Source organism: Lichenostomus cassidix, chromosome 10, assembly GCF_008360975.1.
Source record: "Lichenostomus cassidix isolate B80296 chromosome 10, HeHo_3.0, whole genome shotgun sequence".
Lineage (NCBI taxonomy): Eukaryota > Metazoa > Chordata > Aves > Passeriformes > Meliphagidae > Lichenostomus > Lichenostomus cassidix.
Window position 1 is genome coordinate 17855511 of NC_139491.1, and position 20879 is coordinate 17876389.

Below are 20879 nucleotides of genomic sequence, written 5' to 3' on the forward strand. Positions count from 1 at the left end.
AGGTGTCAATTTTTATCTAAAATAAAATACTTATTAGCGTTCTCAATGCATTTCAATGTAACTTTGCTTTTTGAAATGATTTCCCAAACCTCTTTACATGTATAATTGAAATTGAATTTAATTTGAAACTCTGCCTTAACAGGGTCAATATTTCTGCAATCTGCCCTAGCTTGTTTCTCAAGGAAAATGTTTATTTTGTTGCTGCAAAGGGAAGGACATGAGGTACACTACAATTGGAGACCCAGAGTTTAAAGAACTTTGGCCAGCTGTGACTTAGGATTTCTGAAGCCTGTGCTCACATTTTCAGCTCACTCTCAGTATGTGCTGTGGTCAGGGTGTACAGCTCCACAGAGCTTCTTTTGAAATTTTGGCCATGGCGAGGTAATATTCATGGTTTCCTGAGAAGGCAACAGTTTTTATCAGTGGCTGAATTGGATTAAGGCACTAGAATTAATTGAAATGTGAAGGCAGACATTTGAGAGCTAATGCGTAATGCTGAATGCAATGCCCTTTTTTTTTCTTTTTTTCTTTTTTTTGATAAACTGTGTTCTGAGATTAAAGTTACCTTTATGGCCAAATAATTTCTCTTCAATTCCCCTTTGTAAATTACCTTTAATGTGTTTTGCCATTGTTTTAATTTTAAAAACTCTGTCATTAAAAAGCTTTTAGTGCACTGTGAAAGGACCCTTAGTGTGGAGTACTGAAAACGCCTTCCTGTCTTGGACAGCCTGAAAGAACTTAAAAATTGCTGCTGAACAATCTGATCCTCTTCCTCTGCACCAAAGTCACGTCCAGCAGCTTAAGAGCATTAAAAAAACCCCTTTTCCAAATGTAGCATATACAAGGCCCCTGTGGGAAAACTGAATCACTTTGGGAGATGAGTTAAAAAAGATTTAAAACTTTGCAATGAAGCCTCCTCGATCAAAAGATGATATATCCATAGGATACTTGCTATATGATATATTCCTGTATTCCGTTAGCTTTGGGAATTACAACTCCATATACAAATGAACATTACCAGTTACAAGTGGAGACGCTTTGCCAATATTGAAATAATTGCATTACAGTAAATCTTTAACTTCAAAAAAATATTCCAAATGAAGTTTCAGCACTTCTTTCAAAGTCATCATGAAGACAATGGGTTGCTTCCTATTCAGCTTGGGAGTTATAAATGATTATTGGAAATATTTTTATATTTCCAAAGGTTGTAGCATCAGAGACAGCAAATAAAATTGTCCTTCTCCAGGATGTCTTTATTTCCTGTACTGAAAAAGAAGCTAATATATTTTTGTCAATAAACAAAGATTTTGCCTTATGAAGATGCAGCATTTTAGCTATGAGTTAATCTTGTAGAAACAACGTTATTTAATTTGCTACTGATTCAAGAGATCTGTGCAAACAACTAAATAGTGGTGTTGTGTGCCTTTGTGGTTTCACAGAAGCCACTTTGTTACTCTGTATTTGCAGGCAATAATCAATTTCAGAAATGTTCTGCACTAACCTTTGCAAGGTTTTGTTTGTGTGCTGTCTCTCATCTGAGAGTCCACCACGGACAACAGAGAAACTTCTGCAAAACCCATCAAGAGCCTTGTGACAAAGATAGGTACCCTCAATGATTCATGCAAAATAATTTCTCCCCACAGTTTAGAAAACACCAAATCTTCAGGAGATCTATCTTGAGTTATTGCTGTAGTGCTGCTGGCAGTGCCATTGAGGTTGTTACCTGAGCAAGATAAAGGAAAATAAATAATTCTTAGATTAATTTTTTTTATTACAGATCTCTGGTTTTTTGTTCTGTGTCATTCTGGTTCATGGGCCAGCAGCCCTCCAGATAGTGGAACTTTGAATTTAGGCCATGGTAAATATAGGGGGGAAATAATATTTAGAGATAAACAGGCTCAGAAAATAAGATAAATTCACCCAGATTCTTTGAAAAATCTTGCCATGATAGTTGAGATGATTCCTGCATGAAATCTGTGAAGACTTTTAGGGTCCATTGGTCTGGAGGATATTGTACAAATATGAACTACTGCTGTTTGAGATCACTTACCCACCCCTTGATCTCAAACAACAAGGAAGTCTGGGGAAATGAAGCAGGCTTTGCAAGGCAGCCTGAGTCACTGCACACTGTCTCTGGTGGAGTGAGCATTTGAAGTACCTTTCTCAGTCAGTTCCAGTCCTTCAACTCGTACTCATTGATTTTTCTCCATTCTCAAGCTCTAACCTCGCTGCAGGATTGGAGGGAGGGCCTGTGCTTGCTTTTGAGGAAATCTTCCTCCCTTTTGTCCCCAAAAACTCCTGTCCGTTTCTCATCCTGAGCTATAAGAGAGCTCATTATTTCTGCCGTGCTGCTGGCAGCTCTCCTGCTGCTTTGGGAACAGGCAGGAATCCTGGCACAGGGATGGAGCTTCCTCCATGCAGAGGCAGTTGAGGCTGGGCAAATATTGTCACAGGGCTCTGGGGCAGCCTTCACTTGAAAAGCTTGAGGTCTCTCAAACCCATTTTGCACATGACAGCATTAAATCTGTGCAATAAAATGAAATAATACTTGCTGTGGCAGTTGTTTGCTTTTCATATTGTCTTAGTAAACTCCTGCAGAATTGTTCTTCCTCACCTTTAGCAGGGTTAGAAAGCCAAGAGCAGAGCTCTGGGATAGCATTGAGCAAAACCACCTTCATGGTTCTCATTTCTGTTCTGCAGTCTGGTGCAGGCTTCATACAACGATTAAAAAGCTTTATTTTTCTCTCAATGGAAATGTGTAGATTAACTTTGCTAAAATTTTAAATATGTTCAGGTTGAACTCTTGACTGAGACAAGGTTTAATCATCAGCTACACTGCTTAGTGGGGGTTTTTGCAGTTTTTTTTCTTCATGTCTATCTTCTCCTTTCTCTAGTGATAAATGAATAAAAAAGGGGTATTTTCTAACAGAAGTAATGCTGGGCAACTGTTTGCATTGAGATTAGCTGGAGGGAGTGAAAATGTACCCCATGGCTTCTGTGCATTTCTACTATATTGGGAAAATGGATCAAATGTGCACTAAATTCAAAGTGTTCTGTAATCCAGGCAAAATATCTATTTATCCAAAGGTGCTGCCATTATTTAAAAAAAAAACAACCAACCAAAAAAACACCCAAACAAACAAAAGCCCACCACAAAGTGAAGGGGTAGACTGAGATCTTAGACTATGGAAAGATCTCCTATCTCCTAAGGAAAACAGTTTAAAACTTTTGGGGGGGTCTAGAGTGACCATGATATACTGGTAAAATTCAGAATTTATCATTGAAACACTTAAAGCTAAAACAATATTCTCAGAAAAGAATCACTCACTCAGACATGCCTGAGTAAGAAATATTGTCTCTGTGCACCAGTCCTTCAGCTCTCCATGTCATAAGCTGGACTCCTTGAGGGGTTTTGTTCATTTGTTTTGTGGAGGGACTGGAAACCTGCAGCTTCTACTGAACTCGGCAGGTCTCCAGTGAGGTCCCTGGTGAGCTGACAAAAGAGGACAAGGATAGTTGAAACATTTTTCCATCTCAGGCTTGCCTAAGGCACTGGTTCTGCAGCATGGAGGTGCTAGTTGGATTTTCTGTTTTATTGGTGGTGGTAAAATGGGGACCCAGGCTTGGAGTAGCTGCTGAGGCAAGTCAGGAGACAGAAAGAGATTCATTGCCAAAGCTGCCTTTTGCCTGGCTCTGGTCCTCACAAGTATTAAAAGTTAACCAAAATTATCTGACAAGAGAGACATGAAAAACAGCCAAGACCTCCCCTGAATTACAGGTGGTTGCAATGGAAAGCAGATGTACAAACCCCTCCCAGAGTGAGGGGCTGCCAGTGGTACCCACTGGAATCTTAGAAGGGAGAGACAGAGAGGACAATTTCCTTGCTGATGAAATGCTGCTCTGCTCAAGGGACCACATCATTACTGTTATTTATGCAGTGCCAAAGGTGTGCACAGTGCTTTATAGTGCAATAAAGCAATGACTGGTGTCCAGTCCCTTGGGGTGCTGCACTGCTGCTGAAGGATGGCAGAGGGGCAAGATGAAGGGTTGATTGTCCCTCTGTGATGATGCAGAGCTTTATTATTGCCATGGCGTGTCCTCTTTGGCTGCCTGGCTGGGGACATCAGAGTGGCTCTGGCACTGTTTTGCACAGTTGCCTCTGATGACGATTCCAAGGGCATGTAGCCTGTTTGATATGCACTCAGAGTCTGGTGGCACTGGGAATGAGTGAACAATACCTGGGGCTGTGACAGCGGCACTTTTTAAATTTTTTTTTTTTTACTTTTACAGATTCCCAGCCATCTGCTGCCTCACCAGCTGCTCACAGTGCAACACAAAACTTATCTCTATTCAGGAACTCAGCCCCTTGAGGAGGGCAAAGGCAGTGGGTGCACAGCTGACCTCTTATGCCCTGTCTGCAGGGACAAACTCAGGCCCAGTCCCAAACTCCAGAGAGATGGGAAATAAATGTAAGGAAAAGGTGGAAGAACAAACATGTGGCCACATGTTTGTTCACCCTTTCCCAAATCCTGGCCTTGGAGATGCGCTGGCCTGGAGAACTGTGGGAGTCAGTCTGGGACTGAGAAGACCACAGGAGGTGGCCCAGCCCCCGATTTGACATCTCTGTAGCCATCATTAGGTTGCCAGGAAGGAGGAAAAGGCATTCCCTGAGGGCATGGAGAGGTTCTGGCTCTGGCTGTTGTGCTGCACTTGCTCTGAGGTTGGCTTTCCTTGGGAAGGGAGCCGAGGCTGGTGGCAGCATAACTGGAGGCAGCAGGGAGAGAGCAGCAAGTTCTGCCTGAGGGAAGCTCAGCAGCCACAAGCATGTGTAGGGGAGTAGAGAAAGACGTAGCTGCTGGAGATTTGTGGGGCCAGAGGGCCCAAGGAATCCTCCTGCCAAGCAAGTGGCATGCATTATTGCTTGCTGTCTTTGAGGCACCTAGCTGAGAAGTTCCTAATTTCATTAAATCTTATTTTTATAATCCCTTTGGGATCAAGATGACTGACCTGGATGCTCTCTAATCCTACCCTTCTATCTCTCCTGTGCCTGCTCCCCAGAAGGGGGGTGATGCTGGAGCAGGCAAGGGAAGAAAAGGCAGGTTGGCCACGGGAGCAGGGAGGGAGTGACCAGGTTTCCTCCTCCATTCCCAGAGAGCTCCTCTGCTTTGCGTGTGCCACTTCAGACCACTCAGAGCACCCTCCTCCCTCCTCATGCTTTTATGCATTTTCCAATTAAATTTCCTCCACGAGAAGGAGAGAGGCACTCTGAATCCATTAGCATTAGTAATTATGCAAATGCTTCAGGGAGTTGACTGCCCATCATTACATATAATTAATGTTTCTGGTTATGAATGAAGGGTTTGTTACTCTTCTTCACCCCTCCCCCTCCCCTTTTGGTGTTGGAATGGGGCGGGATAGAGGCGCGGGGGGGTGTTTGATGGTGATGCTACTGTATTTAATTTGCATAATCAGGAGGCCTGATTGGGTATGCATGAGGCTAGGGGCGGGGGGACCTTCTCCAATGTGCACTCTATCAAGCTGGTGGCAAATCTCAGGAGGGAGACGCGGCGAGTGCAGCGCAGTGACTGCAGCCAGCAGGCTCGGATTTAGGGAGCAGCAGGAAGCAGGAACAGAGGTGCCCTTGGACTGGCAGGGCTCTGCACAGGTGTTCTGTGCCTGGAAGTGCTCCTCCTGTCCTTTTGCTTTGCTTGCCTGCTGGAAATGACACAGGGATTCTGCCGAGAGATGCCATTGCCGGCTCTTTTCTTGGGCAGCACGTGCGCACCGTGTAATGCAGAGCTGCATCATTGATACCCGGCACAGCACCGGGGGAATGGGCTTGGCACCGGCAGCAAGACTCAGCACAGCCTCATCTTGTGCCCCATTTCCCAAAGCTGTGCACACAGATCTGGATCTGAGTGTCTGACTAGGCGTGCTGGCTCTCAGAGGAGCTGGGGATGCTCCGTACCTCTGGGAGGCAGTGGCTTAGAGGGGAATTGTATTGGGGTGGACTTAGCTGTTCATATTAAAGTGGTCAGGACAAACAGGGAAGTGGAAAAGTTTTAGCTCAGGGCTATGTCTCTGTCAGACTTTACCTTCCACGTCAAACATTACAAAAGCTGGGGGTGGGAATTTCCTGTGCATGTTCTAGCTACAATGAATGCCAGGGAAACCTCCCTGGAGATCTCCCTTCTTCCCAATACATATGAAACAAATGCTTCCTGTCCACTGGAAAACATCTTCCTCATGTTCTTCATTCCCTATTGCTATATTTTCATTTCTTGTCTCTTCTGTTCCTCTTCTCTGTTTCCTTCACCAAAGAAGTCTGTCATTGGTCTCCAGCTCCAGCCCATCTTGTGTCCTTTACAGCAATTCCCTGGATGTAGGCAGCCCATCACTGACATCTCCATATTTTCTTGGGTTTTTAAGTGTCAGCTGCTACATTCCCTCACTCCTCCATGGAAGGCATATCACCCTTGGTCTTGGCTGATCAAAGATGTACAGAAATAGATACCCAGCAAAGAGGATCTGGAGCAGGGGACGGAATATTCTGGAAGCCATACATGCTCAATGGGATAATGCCCTGGGAGGGCACTGAAAGGATCCAAATCAAGGAGAACACAGAGATTCTCAAAACAGAGGGAGATGAACCTAAGAGTACCATGGAGATGAGAAAAGCATCCCTGCAGCAGAGATCAGATTGGCCAGAGTCTCAGTCAAGAACCAGAGAGGGGCAGCAATCGCTTAGATGGAGTCTGGAGGTCCCAGATGCCACCTGAGGTGTTGTGTCCTCCTACTCTGTAACTGACATTATTTTCTGTCTTGATTATAATCCACTGTTTGCCATGCAAACACTGGCAATTGGATAGATCTCTTCTGGCATCTCCCTATTTGGTCACCGTGGTTAAGGTGTGAGGTCTTCCCAGTGATGCAGGAAGTTGCAGTAGCTCAGCTGAGGTTCCCAGAGCAGGCAAGTAGGGAGAAAATCAGCTTTATTTCCCACTATGTTATCCCTGCAACTTATAGAAACGTGAGACAGAATTCCAACACAAATTCCAGTATTACTTAGAAGAGGTGAGGAGTAGGACACACGTAAAAAAAAAAAATCCAGAAAAAAATTGTGTTTCTGTGGATGTGTTTTTATGTGTTTGTTCTTAAAGCAGAAGAAAATTCTGTGTGTGTTTGTGTATAAGTTTCTAAAGGAGGAGAAAATGGAAAATTTGAAACATTAAACTTAAAAAGCCCCTCAGGCTCTTGATAGATGGCATTATGAGATGATACCAGTTTTGCTCTAAAAATTGCTGTTTTGGTACAAGAAACTTGAGGCAGCGCTGGATTCTGTTGTTGTCGATGTTTTGTTTTCTCTGACTTGAAGCTGCTTTGGAGATTTGTAGTTCTGAGGTTTGTGTTGTTCAGTATTTTGTAAAGCATTTGTGCACTTGGCCTGCTGCTGCGGAAAACCACTGGGGATGACAGGTAGAAGCACCTGTAAAATCTTCAATGTACACAAAACCAAGAGCTCTGATTCACTCAGGCAAAGAACTTCTCTTAAGAATGACAAAGGTCCCAATACTGATTGGAAAGGTGATCCCTGAAGGATTGGGTGAAATCCCAGAAGGCACTTACCAGGAGTAGAGTAGAGTTCTTGGGGAATTGTGATGAATAACTGCTGTAAAATCATAGCAGCAAATGATGGTGCTTCCTTATATGATAGGGAGGGAGCTTTTTTGCTGTGAAGTTGAAAGAAGTTGGTAGCTCTGCTCTGGTTTTGCTTTCTGTGACATTCATCGCACAACAGAGCACATGACCAAGGCACCAGGACAGGGGTGACCTGTGGAAACAAGGTCAGGCCAGGCTCTTGAAGTGGTCCAGTGCCCCAAGCCTGGGTTTGTGTTTCCTGAGGTCAAATCTGCTAATTGTCCTATGTCCTCAAGGAAGAAGAGACAAGGTGAAGATCTCACTGTCCCCCAAAGCCACTACTGAGGTCAGCAGAGCCTAGAGAAAGGATGAGGGAAACAATTGTCAAAGCAGAAGGGAGATTGTGATGAGAACAGGGGCAGCCTGGAGTCTAGCAGGGGAAGGAAGGGAAAAGACAGCAAGAAGTATGATAACACCACAATCCCAGACTGTGTCTCATCACGCAGGAGGGTGTAGCCATGGTCCAGGGCCTATGAACTGCAGGAACAGGGTTCCCAGCACACCCTGACATTGTGCAGGGTGTTGGCCTCCTGTCACACGCTGCTCTGTACTCACTGACGTTAACAGATGAAGTGCTTGATGATGTCACTGTGGGGGAAGGCAAAGAACAAGGTCCCTGTGAGCTGTGCTCAGCACTAACTCCACGTGGGTCACATCACTCTTCTGTGATGTGTTTCCCCTTCCCATTGTATTTATTTTTGTTGCCCACGTGGGTGGGTCAGGCTGTGTCTGGGCACAAGGACACACAAACACACCACGGGCACATGCTGGCACAGTGCATGATGCACAGACACTGGAGATTGCTAAAGGCAGAAGTTAAATCCCACATCAAAGCACAGAGCTCTTGGAGCAGCACTGTTCAAAGGCGCCAGCTTCCTTCCCGGGAAAGACAGATTGTCACTTTGATTAAGAGATTTTAACAAGAGAGAAAAAAGAGGGAGTGAAAGAATGGAGGAGAGAAAAGCGGGAGTTTTCATTTATACCTTTTTTCCCCTTTGGCTATCCAAATAAGGTTTTAGTTTGATCAAAAAAGGACCCCAATTTAAAATAAGTTTAATGTAACAATGAATTATTTAAAGGAGAAGAAAATATAAGCTGCTGCTTTAAAAAAATAGAAAAAGCTATTATTGAAATGTCAGAACAAATACCCAGCTTGATCTGCATTAATATGATAAATACTAATATATTCATTTCCCCTGGTGCTTCTGGGCTTGCAGAGGTACATCTGCAGTGTGTTGCTTATGGTAATCAGGTCACAACTTCAAAGGGAGACAGGCAAGGTATTCTGGGGGATGTTGTGCAAGCAGCAGTTAGAGACCTCGTGGATCATCATGTAGACTTGAAGTGTTCTCATCAAGGGTCTTCTGGAAGATCTTCGATTGGTGAAGGAAATTGAAAATCTTGTCATGTTCTTTGGTGGCCCACCAGTTGTGGGACAGCACTGGTGTCTGGCTGTCAACTTCAAAGTTGCCATTTTCCTGCAGACAACTTGTCAAGAGAGAAAAAAAGACTGAGATTGAGAAAGCAAATGAGCTTCCCACTTTCTCTTTCCACAGCCTAATTCCCAGCCCTTCTGTGACTCAGAAAGCTGTAGAACACAGCTGTGAATCAACTGTCACAGTCTTCACTTCCAGAGTTGCACAGTGAAGTTCTCAGGAAGAATTCAGTGGAGTTGAAAGCTTGAGCCTTGAAGAAGTTTTACATAAATATCTTTGTGTTTTTAGAATCTAATAAGCTGGGAAGGATGTTTTTGGTAGGGACATGTACTATCTTCTACTAGGCATCATCTCTGCCTACCCCATCCTTCTCATCTGCTGGACAAGAAGTTCTGTTGTAATGTGCATCAGGCTCACTGGTATCAGCTCCACCTATGACCTTGAAGAGTAACCTGGAGATCAGAACCCATATGGGGGTCTTTTCTATAGCCAAGGACTAGATTTAGACCAGTGGGATGCCAACAGAAACCAACAGCTCAGAGTTAAGAGAGCTTATTTAGGAGTGATGTGGTGTGGAAGGTGTTGAAGTGTTGTTTCCTAACATTACAGCTGACAGTTGAGTGACAGATTGAGAATGTGGTTAAATTAGGATGCAAATGAGTTAAGCCAGTCTTCTGGTTGGTAGAATAATGACAAAATGTTGGAGAGAAACAAGGGAGGGCCAATTTTATATGAGAAGATTGAAACAGAGAGAAGCTCAGAGGCAGGGAGTAGAGGAGAGATGTGTTTAGAGAAATCATAATATAGTTATCTAATGTGAACCTATCATAGAACGGTTTGGGTGGGAGGGACTTTAAACATCATCCAGTCCACCCCTCCTTCCTCTAGACCAGTTTGCTCCAAGCCCTGTCCAACCTAGCCTTGGACACTTCCAGGGATCCAGGGGCAGCCACAGCTGCTCTGGGCAGCCTGTCAACAGGGCAAGGTGAGTTAATGTAAAACCATGAGACATTCAGTTAGGTTTTGACCTTCTTCGTCAGGATGACTTGTTATGCATAATTTCAATTGAGATAACTCAAACATAATTAATATATTGCTAATCTATTGGCACAATGAAGCTGTTGTGAGACATTTGGCCCTTCCTCACAGTGGATGTCCAGGCCAGAGGCTGCAGTGTGGTGCTGTGAGCTGGCATGTGCCCACTTCAAGGAAGGAGTGATTGCATCCAGGGCAATTTAGCTGGTGCTGGAGCCTGGAGTTCCCAGGTAGATAGAAGTGTGCCGAAAGCCCAGACAGGGCTAGTTAGAGATCTGCAGGAACCATGCCTGAGTGTCTGTTGTGATAATCTGGGCTCGCTTGAGAAGCCCCTCTTTTGTGTGTGTGTGTTTCTCCATGAAATGCTCTAGTTTCCAAGGAGCTCTAATGTGCTTTTCTGGTAGATTTTACTCACAAATGCAGAGAGTCTTAGTCAGTCTGCTTCTGTCCCTCTTTCCCCCCATTGCCTACATTTGAATGTATAATGTTGGCTTTTGGGCATGAGTGTGCTGTGCCCAATCTACAGACCAGCTCTTCAATTAAAAGATGCATAAGCTTTATTATTTATGCCATTATTTTTCTAATTATCTTCTTTTCCTGGAGATTCCCCACAGGGTCTGTAGTTTGCTGGAAACCCCAGCAAGAGCCCCTGGCTTTCGACTTCAGAAGGTTAACTCTCCCAATGGCCATTTTTGATCCATTCACTGGGAAAATGTGATTACTTCTTATTTACTGACGTTAAGTATTCCTGCTTGTAGCCACTGTGGTATTAAAGTAAAACGTTCAGCATTTAACACGATGAATGCGGAGACATGAGGCTAAATGCACTGCATAAAATCTTTATGGGGCTGTAAACAGACGCCCAGAATATTTCCAACTGTTTTGTTGTGAGTCAGGCTGGGGTCCCCTCTCTGCCAGGCAGCCTGCCCCAGGTCTCTTGGGAGTCAGCCAAGATGTGTCAACACAGCCTTGGCCTCCAGAGGGGAAAGGGGCCTGGGGCACAGAAAATGAACTGGCCTGCTGCTGGCAGGGGTTGCACTTGCCAAGACTGGCCTTGGCCACACTTGGTGGCTGTTGCTGCATCAGTGCAGATCTTGGGGCTGTGATTGCTTCAGAGCTGCTTTCTTCAGATTCGGCCCCTGATAAACAGAGCTCAAGAGAAAATCAGTTCAGAATGAGTTTTGTCAGCTTCAAAAGAGATTCTGTCCTGGTGTTGTCAGTCACGGGAGACTGATGGCTGAGATTACTGAGGAAAGCAAGGCCTGTGGGCATTAAAACAGATACTGTTACTGGAACTTGGGGCTTAAAGATGAGATTTAATCTGGAATGTGGATTTGTACAGCATCCCTTCCCCCTTCCAGCTTTGCACTCAGGAGGTCTGGTTCCCATGAGCACACTTGGCCTCCAGTGCTCCATTTGCATTCATCAGCTGTCTGGTCAACAACAAAATCTGCTCCTGACCCTCCTGTGTGCACTGAACACTGAGGGCAAGGGTAAACTGAGAGCTGGGCTCTTGCTTGACCTTGTTCTCCTTTGGGGTGTGGTGGTTGGGCTGTGTCCTCACCCAGGCATAAGAGCTGGGAAATTCTCAGCAAAATAGGCACCTCCTGTTCCCAGGGAGAGCAGCTGGGCTCCCAGAGAGCCTGTGCCAGACTTCCCACAACTCAGCAGCTCCTCTGTGCTGAATCCCAGCCAATGTCTCATGGTACTAGGGCACGATGAAAACCAGTTGTGCCACCCAAAGCACTGCTTGCCAGCCTTTACTTGGGGTAATCCATGCCATTATTGGGCATCTCTGCAAGTTCCCGGCACGGTTTGAGGTAAGTGAGGAGGCAGAGCTGAGTCACAAGCTCTGGGTATCTTTATTGCTTTAATAAAAGGCTGTGGAAGGTATTTAAATAGCCTCCTGAGAAGCATTGAAAGAGCAAAGTCAAAGGCCGCAATTCCGTATTTCATGATACGGAATAAATTTGGTTGTGTTTGTGCTGCAGGGGGGTTCGCACAGCACTGACCTTCCAGAGTCCCTTTCTGCCATGTGTGAGGCTCAATGACAAACCTGAGAGAGTTTCTCCCAGGGGATGATTTATTTTTGATTGTTCCAAAACTGCGTCCTGAAATTTGGAGTGGTATATCCCTAGAAAGTTAACATTTTGCAAGCTTTACTCTTGGTTAAAAGTCTAATGTGCCTGTTGGGAATGGCTCTGCCTCTCTGCAATGGAGTGATTAGGACAATTTTACTTCTTTGCCCTCCAAGATTGCTTTGGATGCTTCACGTTGAGGTTCCCAGCACAGGAAGGCCATTGACTTGTTGGAATGACTCTAGAGGAGGCCTCCATATGATCAGAGGGATAGAGCACCTCTCCTATGTGAAAAAGCTGGGAGAATTGGGATTGTTCAGCCTGGAGAGAAGGCTTAGGGGTCACCTAATTGTGGCCTTCTGGTACCTGAAGGAGCTACAAGAACCTTGGAGAGGGACATTTTTACAAGAGCCTGGAGTGACAGGGCAAGGGGGAATGGATTAAAACTAAAAGAGAGTAGGTTTAGATTGGATATTAGGAAAAAAATTCTTCCCTGTGAGAGTGGTGAGGCACTGGAACAGGCTCTCCAGAGAAGTTAGGGATGCTCCATCCCTTGAAATGTCCAAGGCTAGGCTGGATGGATCTCTGAGCAATCTGATCTAGTAAAAAGTGTCCCTGGCAATGAAGGGGTTGGAGTTGGGTGATCTTTAAAGTCCCTTCCAACCCAAACCATTTTGTGATTCTATAATTCCTTGCTACAAAGGTTTCTGTCCCACATCCATCCCGCCTCCCTCTTCCCCACTGCCTCCTCCACCATTCAGTGTCTCTTGCCTCTAACATATGGTCAGAGCATATTCTCAGCGCTGCTGACACTTCTGCTTCTTCACTCCAGCAGCCACAGTAACTGTGGGATGGGAAATCTGTCGTTTAACTCCACCATTTGCACTCAGTCACGGAAGAGAAGTAATTACAGTGGCTCTAATTGGCTGACTGCAGAGTCCCTGCCCCAGCAGCCCTAAATACTCCATGCTTAGGGCCCAGAGAGGGATCACTGCCAGGGTCTCTCCTCTTCTTCCAGCAGGCTGAATCCCATTCACTTAGGAAGTTAACAAGGGTGTCAGGCTGCTGCCTTGAGGATCTGACCCTTCTACAAAAGAGATGCTGGTCAGCTGGAGTCTGGGAGGTCTCTCCTGAACTCTTTCAAGGGATCCTGGCAGGGCAGGCTCTTGGCAGCTCTAGTGCTGCCTGCTTCTGCCAGGGTTCCCTGCCCTCCCCTCATCCCACTGCTGCCAGGCTCGAGCACGTTTTTTTTCATTAGCAGTGATGCAGGCAGAGCGGGGCCAATTACTCACTGCTTTATGCTTGCTGGAAAACCCACCCAGGACTGGTAATAGCCATTAAGTGAGGGTGCAGCTTTAACTATGTGCCATTACATTAAGTTTCAAGTTGATATATGGCCAGAGCAAATTGAATTCCTGCTGCTATCCCGTCTGACATTTGTTACATTACAATGCCTGCTCTTTTGTTTTTGAGTCAATAGCTGCTGCTTTCGAGAAATATGGATTATTAGAATTTATGGCCCGTCCTACGCGTCTTTTCAAACACTCATATCCTTTTATCATTTCGTTTTGTTGTTATTCTGCCCAGCACAGTTTGTATTTCTTCAGGTTTTAGCACCTGGGACTCTTGATACTTGTGCTAAATCAATACTCTTTGTCCTCATTGCTTTAATATACACAACCATTTGTGTGATGCATGAATTGCAGTGGGTTTTCTGCCTGCGATAGTCATTTACTCCTCCTGCTCGAGCATTCCTTCCCCTGTCTGCGTGCAGGTCGTGCTTTACAGTAAATATCACACATCTACATTTAAATTCCTTTACATGACTATTTCTAGGTACCTGGCTGCACATGGGAAAGTGAATTTGCTGGCTCCTTATCAGGAGGGGAACACAGGTTTGACAGTATTCCAGGGCCTCCTGGAAAGTGCTGGTGTGCTGAGTTTATAAAACTCCACCTTTTGCTTTTATAGTGGGTTCACACCTTCAAAATCTTTGATTTAGTGCAGTTACACCTTTTCATGTAGCAGATGTGAATAATCTCAAGATCAATAAGAGGGTAAAAAAGGCTTTTGGACTCTTGTTCAGATGTCCTCATGTCAGTAGCAACTGAAGTTGTCACTCATCAGTTTGTGGCTCTGGGGACTTGTGGAATTGCTCCGATTACTGTCCCACAGCCAGTTGCACTGGAGTGGAGAACCCCATTCTGGTCATTTGGATCCTCCCCTGCAGCTCAAAGTGGATTTACACCAAGAGCAGAGCACAGCCAGTGCTGTCACTGCATCTGCTCTGCCCTTCTGTACTGATGGAGACATTCCCGAGGCTGTTCATCTCACACTTTTTGTGGGTGGTGGATACTGGAGCATCCACATCCAAGGAACATGGTAGACTTGGGTCTTTGGGTATCACTCATGTGCTGATCCTTCTGGTCTGTTCCACTTTTCCCCTGCTGACTGTGGGAGTCCAGGATGTGCAAGAACAGCAAAGCTGCATGTTCCCTCTGAATTTTATCATCTTTTTGTCTATCAGGAAGTGCAGGAAAGAGACAGGAAAGATGAAGGCTTACAAGATTAGATAAGATAAAGGGAAGGCTTAGCTTGTCTGTATTTCCCACCCAAGAAGGAAAACCTTGCCCTCTGGCCATTAACCCTTCCCAGATGTTTTTCTTTTCCTCTGCTCCATACACTGGCAGCCACACACCCACCCCTTCATCCCCCAGCCAGCCCCACGGCCATGCTGTGAGCTGCCTCTCCTTCAAGCCCTTGACTCAAGCTGCTCAGCTTGGTGTTTCAAGGCCCTGAGCTGCTGCTCCCAACTGCTGCCAGCCCAGCCCTGCCATGGCCTTGCAGCCCCACTCTCCTTCCAGGCTGAGCAGCTCCCAGCAGTGCCTTCCTGCTTGAGAGGTGACAATTTAACTAAGTGTGATTTCCGAGAGTGATGAGTGTGATTTTGAATGTCTCATTGAAACGCAGGGCAAATCCCTCATCCCCAAAGGGAGATGTGTTAAACACTGCTTCAGAATTAATCTGCAGAGCGTGAATCTCCCTTGCAGCAGCGGGGAGAGGCACCACGGTGTCCTCCTTTGTCTCCGTGTTCATGGCAGTCTCCTGGTTTATCTCTGCCACTGCTGCTCTTCGGGGCTCTCCCTCCCCATCCTGCCCATGAAAAATGAGATGTCAGCTCCCTTCAGGGCGTGGGTATGCCTGACAATATATTTTCCATGTAAATAAATGGCAGCGATTTGCCTATCACTTACATTAATTGTAGTAAGAACTGGGAGAAGCAAGAGAAGGGGTGACCAGATCCTCTGTTGAACTGACCCCCCACTGCTGCACCCTGCTCCCAGGGGCTGCAATTTGGGCATAACTGTGGTCCTCTCCATGGAACATCAAAGCTGCTGTCCTGCAGATTTGTAGCAACACCACAAGAAGGGCAGTCTAACTCCCCTGACTCAGGGACGAGGTGAACCAATGCAGCATCTGACCTTGACAGAAGGGTTTTCCATGATTTTCAAGTCCTCCCCTCAATTCCTTTGTGTTCCCAGAGCAGCCTTTTCATTTCTTTGCAGTTTCAGACCTTCAGATGAAGCACCCATGCCGCAGACCCAGGAGGCAGAGCCCGGCAGGGATGTCAGAAGGTCCTTCAAAAATCTGTCGGCACAGGTGGCACGTGCCTGCATGTTCTGTGAAACATAAATGCTCTTGACTATAAAGATTATTTACATTCCCAAACAAAGCTGCCAAACACTTTTAAAATGCGCTAACGGTGCCTCTCTCTTTCCACTGCACTTGCTGATAAAGGGCCATAAACAAGCTTGACACATTTATAATAACCTTTCTCCCCTCCCTCTACCTTGTTCTCTCCTCTTCCTCTCTTGCCTCTCTCGCAGGCTGCATTGGGTAAATTTTTATTCTACTGCCATTAGCTGGGATATATTGTTTGATGGGGGAAATAAAATGTCGAATCTCATTTTATTTTTATTTTTATTTTCTTGTTCTAGTAGCAGCTGCTTCAAATGCCAAAAGCGGATGTTTGGTTTTAAAATTTTGTTTCCCCCAGCATTTTTTCCTTTTCTCTGTTCATTTTCTTTCCCTTTTCCCGTGTCTCCCTTCTAAAAGGTCATCTTAAATGATGCAAGGATACATGCTTTTGCAGGTTGTTTTTATCACTTATCAGCCTGTTCCAAAGGCCATTTAGTCTTCTAGGCAAAGGTTGTAGCTTTCAGCCTCCACTTCCCATTTACAAAGGAAAAATGGATGCTCCATTTCTAGGTATATAAATTAGGTATAGATATAGATATAAACCAAAATGCTAACCCATCGAAAAGAAAAGATCCTTGTAATTTCTTTGTCTCCCGTCTGAAGAGGTCTCAGGTTCACCTTTTTTCATGTCACCTGTTCCTCTCAGAGATATTGATGGAAGTGCCACATCTAACGATTCCTCCTCCATCCTGTATTGATGGTGCTGTAGAAAGGCCTGTGCACTGGAGATGAAAGGCAGGGTACAAACTGTTCCTTTGGGGCTGCTCTGGAGGCTTTTTTGCTCAGTAAGTCGTGGCTGTGAGGGAGGGTTTGTGTGCAGTGGGCAGGGGGGCACAGGGGACAGCGCTGGGGGCCCGTGGAGTTGAAAGTATGTGTTTCTGGAGCCATCCTGGCTTTGCAATTTTGTACCTGTAATGATAAAGCACTTACTTGTTTCATCTTCCCTTGAAGCCCTGGCCAGAGGCAGAGAAATGGATGTGGTAGACCTGGCCTGGAATTGCTCATCCCCTGGCAGCAAATGAAACCTTGGTGAGTTGCGCTCAGCTGCTGACATTGGGTGAGCCCTGCTTGGGGTGTTGATTCCAGGAAATCTGGCAAAGATGCAGCAACTAAGCCATTATGTAAGAAAACATTACCTAAGATATGGCTAGATAAGGTGAAAATGTCCCTCACCTCTCCCCACTTGGTCTTACATATATAATATGTATATAGAATGTATGTATATGGTACTGGCAGGGCAATTATCATGGTGTGCAGGCCTTAGATGGAGACACTTTCAAGGCTTGAGTCTTTCAGATCAGAGTTGAGGAAAGACTTTTTTATGATTGCTACATTAAAACTGCTGCTTTTCCTCTTCACTTGGTATATTTTGTTGTACGTGGTCAATAAATTTGCAGAGATATGCCTGTGGTTATGGAAATCACACAAAGGAATAATTAAATGGCCTAATTGTAAAGTATATTGTCTTCAGCATTGCACTCATCAGCTATTCTACCACACCTCGTAGACGAGGGCAGTAATTATGAAAATCTGACACAGACTTGCGCTCAGCAGGTGAATCCAGGCAAATCCAAATTTGATGAACTGATCCCACCGCCTGTGGGGATGGATCCCACTCCTCCCCCATGGTGGTCTTTGACATGGTCAGTCACTGAAGAGATTGAGGGAGGGGAGGATAATATACAAGGGATAAATCATGAAGCATCTGCAGCACAGAAAACTGGGACCATTTTAATTTTGGTACCACCTTGGCCTTCTAAATCTGTTCTGTGGGACTCAGGTCTGTGTTGTGTCCAAGCATTTCATCCTCTGTGGTCCTGGCTGGAGTTCTGTGAAAATATGCCTGTGGTAGATATCCTGGGGCTCCTGTCAGCACTAAGGGCTGATGCTGTCTAAAAAATGAGGAAGGAATGAAGTGTCCTCTCTAATATGACACAAAACCCTCATCACCCGAGCCATTTTCTAGCGTATTAATATTAATTTTGCACTAATGCGGGATGAATACATTTCAGTGTTTGGCCAGAGCACATTTGTCATTTTTATGTCATACTCACAGAATGCATCAGTGTGATATATTGTGTATTTTACCATAATAGTAGACAATATACTTCAGTATTTCATTTGGACAAGTAGCAAGTATGAGGCAAGGAGACAGTCACTGCTGGACCAGGGCTGAGCTCAGGAAAACAGAAATAAATTAAAATGTATTAATCTGGAATGAAAAGTCATTTCTCCAGTAAATTAAAAGCAGAAGCCTTCACTTCTTGTTGAGTTGCCCTATTAGGCTGCCTCAGCAAAGCTTGGCCAGGAGCTTCTTCTGGATGTGACTTCAGGCATTGTGAGTTTGGGGACAGGTGGGATAAGGGAGAACCTGAGAGTGACAGAGCCTGGGGAAAGTGCTGAGATGGAGCCAGGTGGGCTCAGCACCTACTGCCAGGTGTGCCACGGGAGATACCATCCTGTGCTCCCAGAGCACAGCTGTGGCAGGGTGAGGTGCCTCTGGGTGCTGGGAGGGAGGGAGGATTCCTAGGGTGCCCACAGGGCTGAGGGCTGGGAAGGAGGGAGAAGGGGCCCCAAAAGCATCAATGAAGTCACAGTTACTGAAAGGACTTCTCCCTATTGCTTTATTTGTTCCCATGGTTTGCCCTGGGCACTGATGTTTAGTAATTTAGACCAAAGGGATCTAAAGTGTTGCCGTAAAGGGTAGTTCAAAAATCAATGGATGTTAGAAAGGGTCAAATGATGCCATAAAGAGATTAACAGCAGCATGGAGAGATAATATTCCCCCGACTGCAGAGCTGGCCCTGAGAGCTTTATGACAGGGAAAGGAAAGAGCAGAGACAGCCCAGCACCTCTTTCCCACTTGACTTCTCCCCTTCCTCACAGCTCAGGGCTGTTTGGGGGGAAGAGAGCAGGACCACTGGGGACAGTGAGCAGGGAATGGCCGTGGAGATGGGAATGAGAGGAGACAGGCAGGTGGGCCATGCCTCTGCCTGATGAATTCTTCTTCTAATCCAGACAAACTGCAGCTCTGTGGACAGTCCCTGCTAAATCACCCAGGAGGAAATGACTTACTCAGCAATCAGCCACAGGTTTATAGCATGAAGGTCAGATTTTATGAGGGTCCCCTGGAAATGCATGGGGGAAACACAACGTGGCTGTGTGTCACTCCCCTGGCATTAGACCTAAAGCCAGGGCAGGCAGTGTGCTAGGCAGGGGACAGATCCAGCCTTCCCCTGCCACTGCCTCCCCAAACCCATCTGCGCGGCCTCCTCACTGAGCTAGGGAATAAAATCAGGAGCATAGCCCAAGGGACCTGAGGGCTGAGGCAGAGGTGACATTTGGTGATCAACTGAATGTTCCTGTCAGGAGCAAGAAAGCTGCTCTCTAGGGATTTGGTTTTTGCTTTGTTTTCAGCTTTCTTTGGTTCCATGGCATGTTCTCAGCACTGACAGCACTCCCATGTAGGAGCGCATTGGAATAAGCAGCTCTGTTTTCCCCTGTCACTGTCCTGGGGCACTGCCTCTCTCTGTGGGGACAAACAGAAGGAACCACTGGCAATTTTTTGCTTAGAAAACACTCTCGATGCACAAAGATCTGTTCAGGACATGTGGAGGAGCCACTGCCTCTCAGGCTTGCAGTTGACTGGGCTCATGGAAGGGCCCTGGAGGAAGTGAAGAGGCTGAAACCCACGTGTTCAGCAAGGATTGCCTGGGAAATCTTAGCCTGACCCTCCAGGGAAGCTTTTCCCCTTGGAGAGAAGCCAAAGGCAGCTTCCCCATGGCTCAGCTGATGCTTGGGGACCCTGGGCAGGAGTCAGTGACCTGCATACAGGGGTTTTCCTTCAAAGCATGTGCAGTCCTTGTAGGCACAGCTCCCTAAGCCTTGCCTTAGTGACAGTTTATGGCAGGATAAAGCCAAGTCAGATAATAACTTGTTTTCCTGGCATTGCACTGTAGATCTTAGTATTGCAGGAAATTAAAAATCACACCCAGAGGTACTTGATGTCTCCTGGATAGAGGGTCCTTTCTCCTGGGTGCTGCAGGTCACAGGTCTGGCTGGCACGCAGAGGGTGGGGGCTCTTCATGAGGGACTGGCACCTTTGGGATCTGCTAGGGGACTCCCCAAGTTGGGAAGAACACATGAAGAATGGGGCTGCATTTGGTGCTGCACTTAAGCAAATCAATGTGTGAATCAATGTGACTGAAGAGCTGTGTTGAAGAGCCAGCAGACTGATGTACCGTATTAGCAAATCTGAAGGGAAAGGGAAGAGATGGCTAAACCTTGGGAAAAGTTGACCTTGATCTGCTGCCCTTTAAAGCCACAAAGGCATCTGTTTACTGGAAGAGACAGCTGCCATTTTATGTGGGAACACTTGAGTCACCACGTGCTGAGAGGTGACATTCTGAGCTCTTCCTGTTGCTGTATTTGGGTGGCTTTAGGCCAGCTCAAAGTTCACTTCCCCCAGGAGAAACCTGCTGTGATTCTCTTGCACTTGCCCAGAGGGACATTTTTCTCTCCCACTTCTTAGCTGCAGAGACCCTGGAGGCCATCAGGATGCCTGGTTTATCCCTGGGGAGCGTTGTCCCTCCAATTTGCATCCAGTTTGCTCTGAGCATTTCTATACCCTGGGACAGAGCAGTCAGGAGCCCTGGGCAGACTGGCATGGAGTAGCAGTTAGACCTTTGGTCCATCTCCAAGGAAAGCAACATTTTACTGACAGGCTTTAAACTGGCATGTGTGCTGTATCATCTCTTCCCTCTCTTGCTCTGTTCCTTGATATCAGGGTGCTGGTTTAGCTTCTGTCTTTGCATTTCTCCTCCTTTTTTAGTTTTGCTTCTGATTCTCCTCTGCTTCCTGGTTTTTTTCCCTT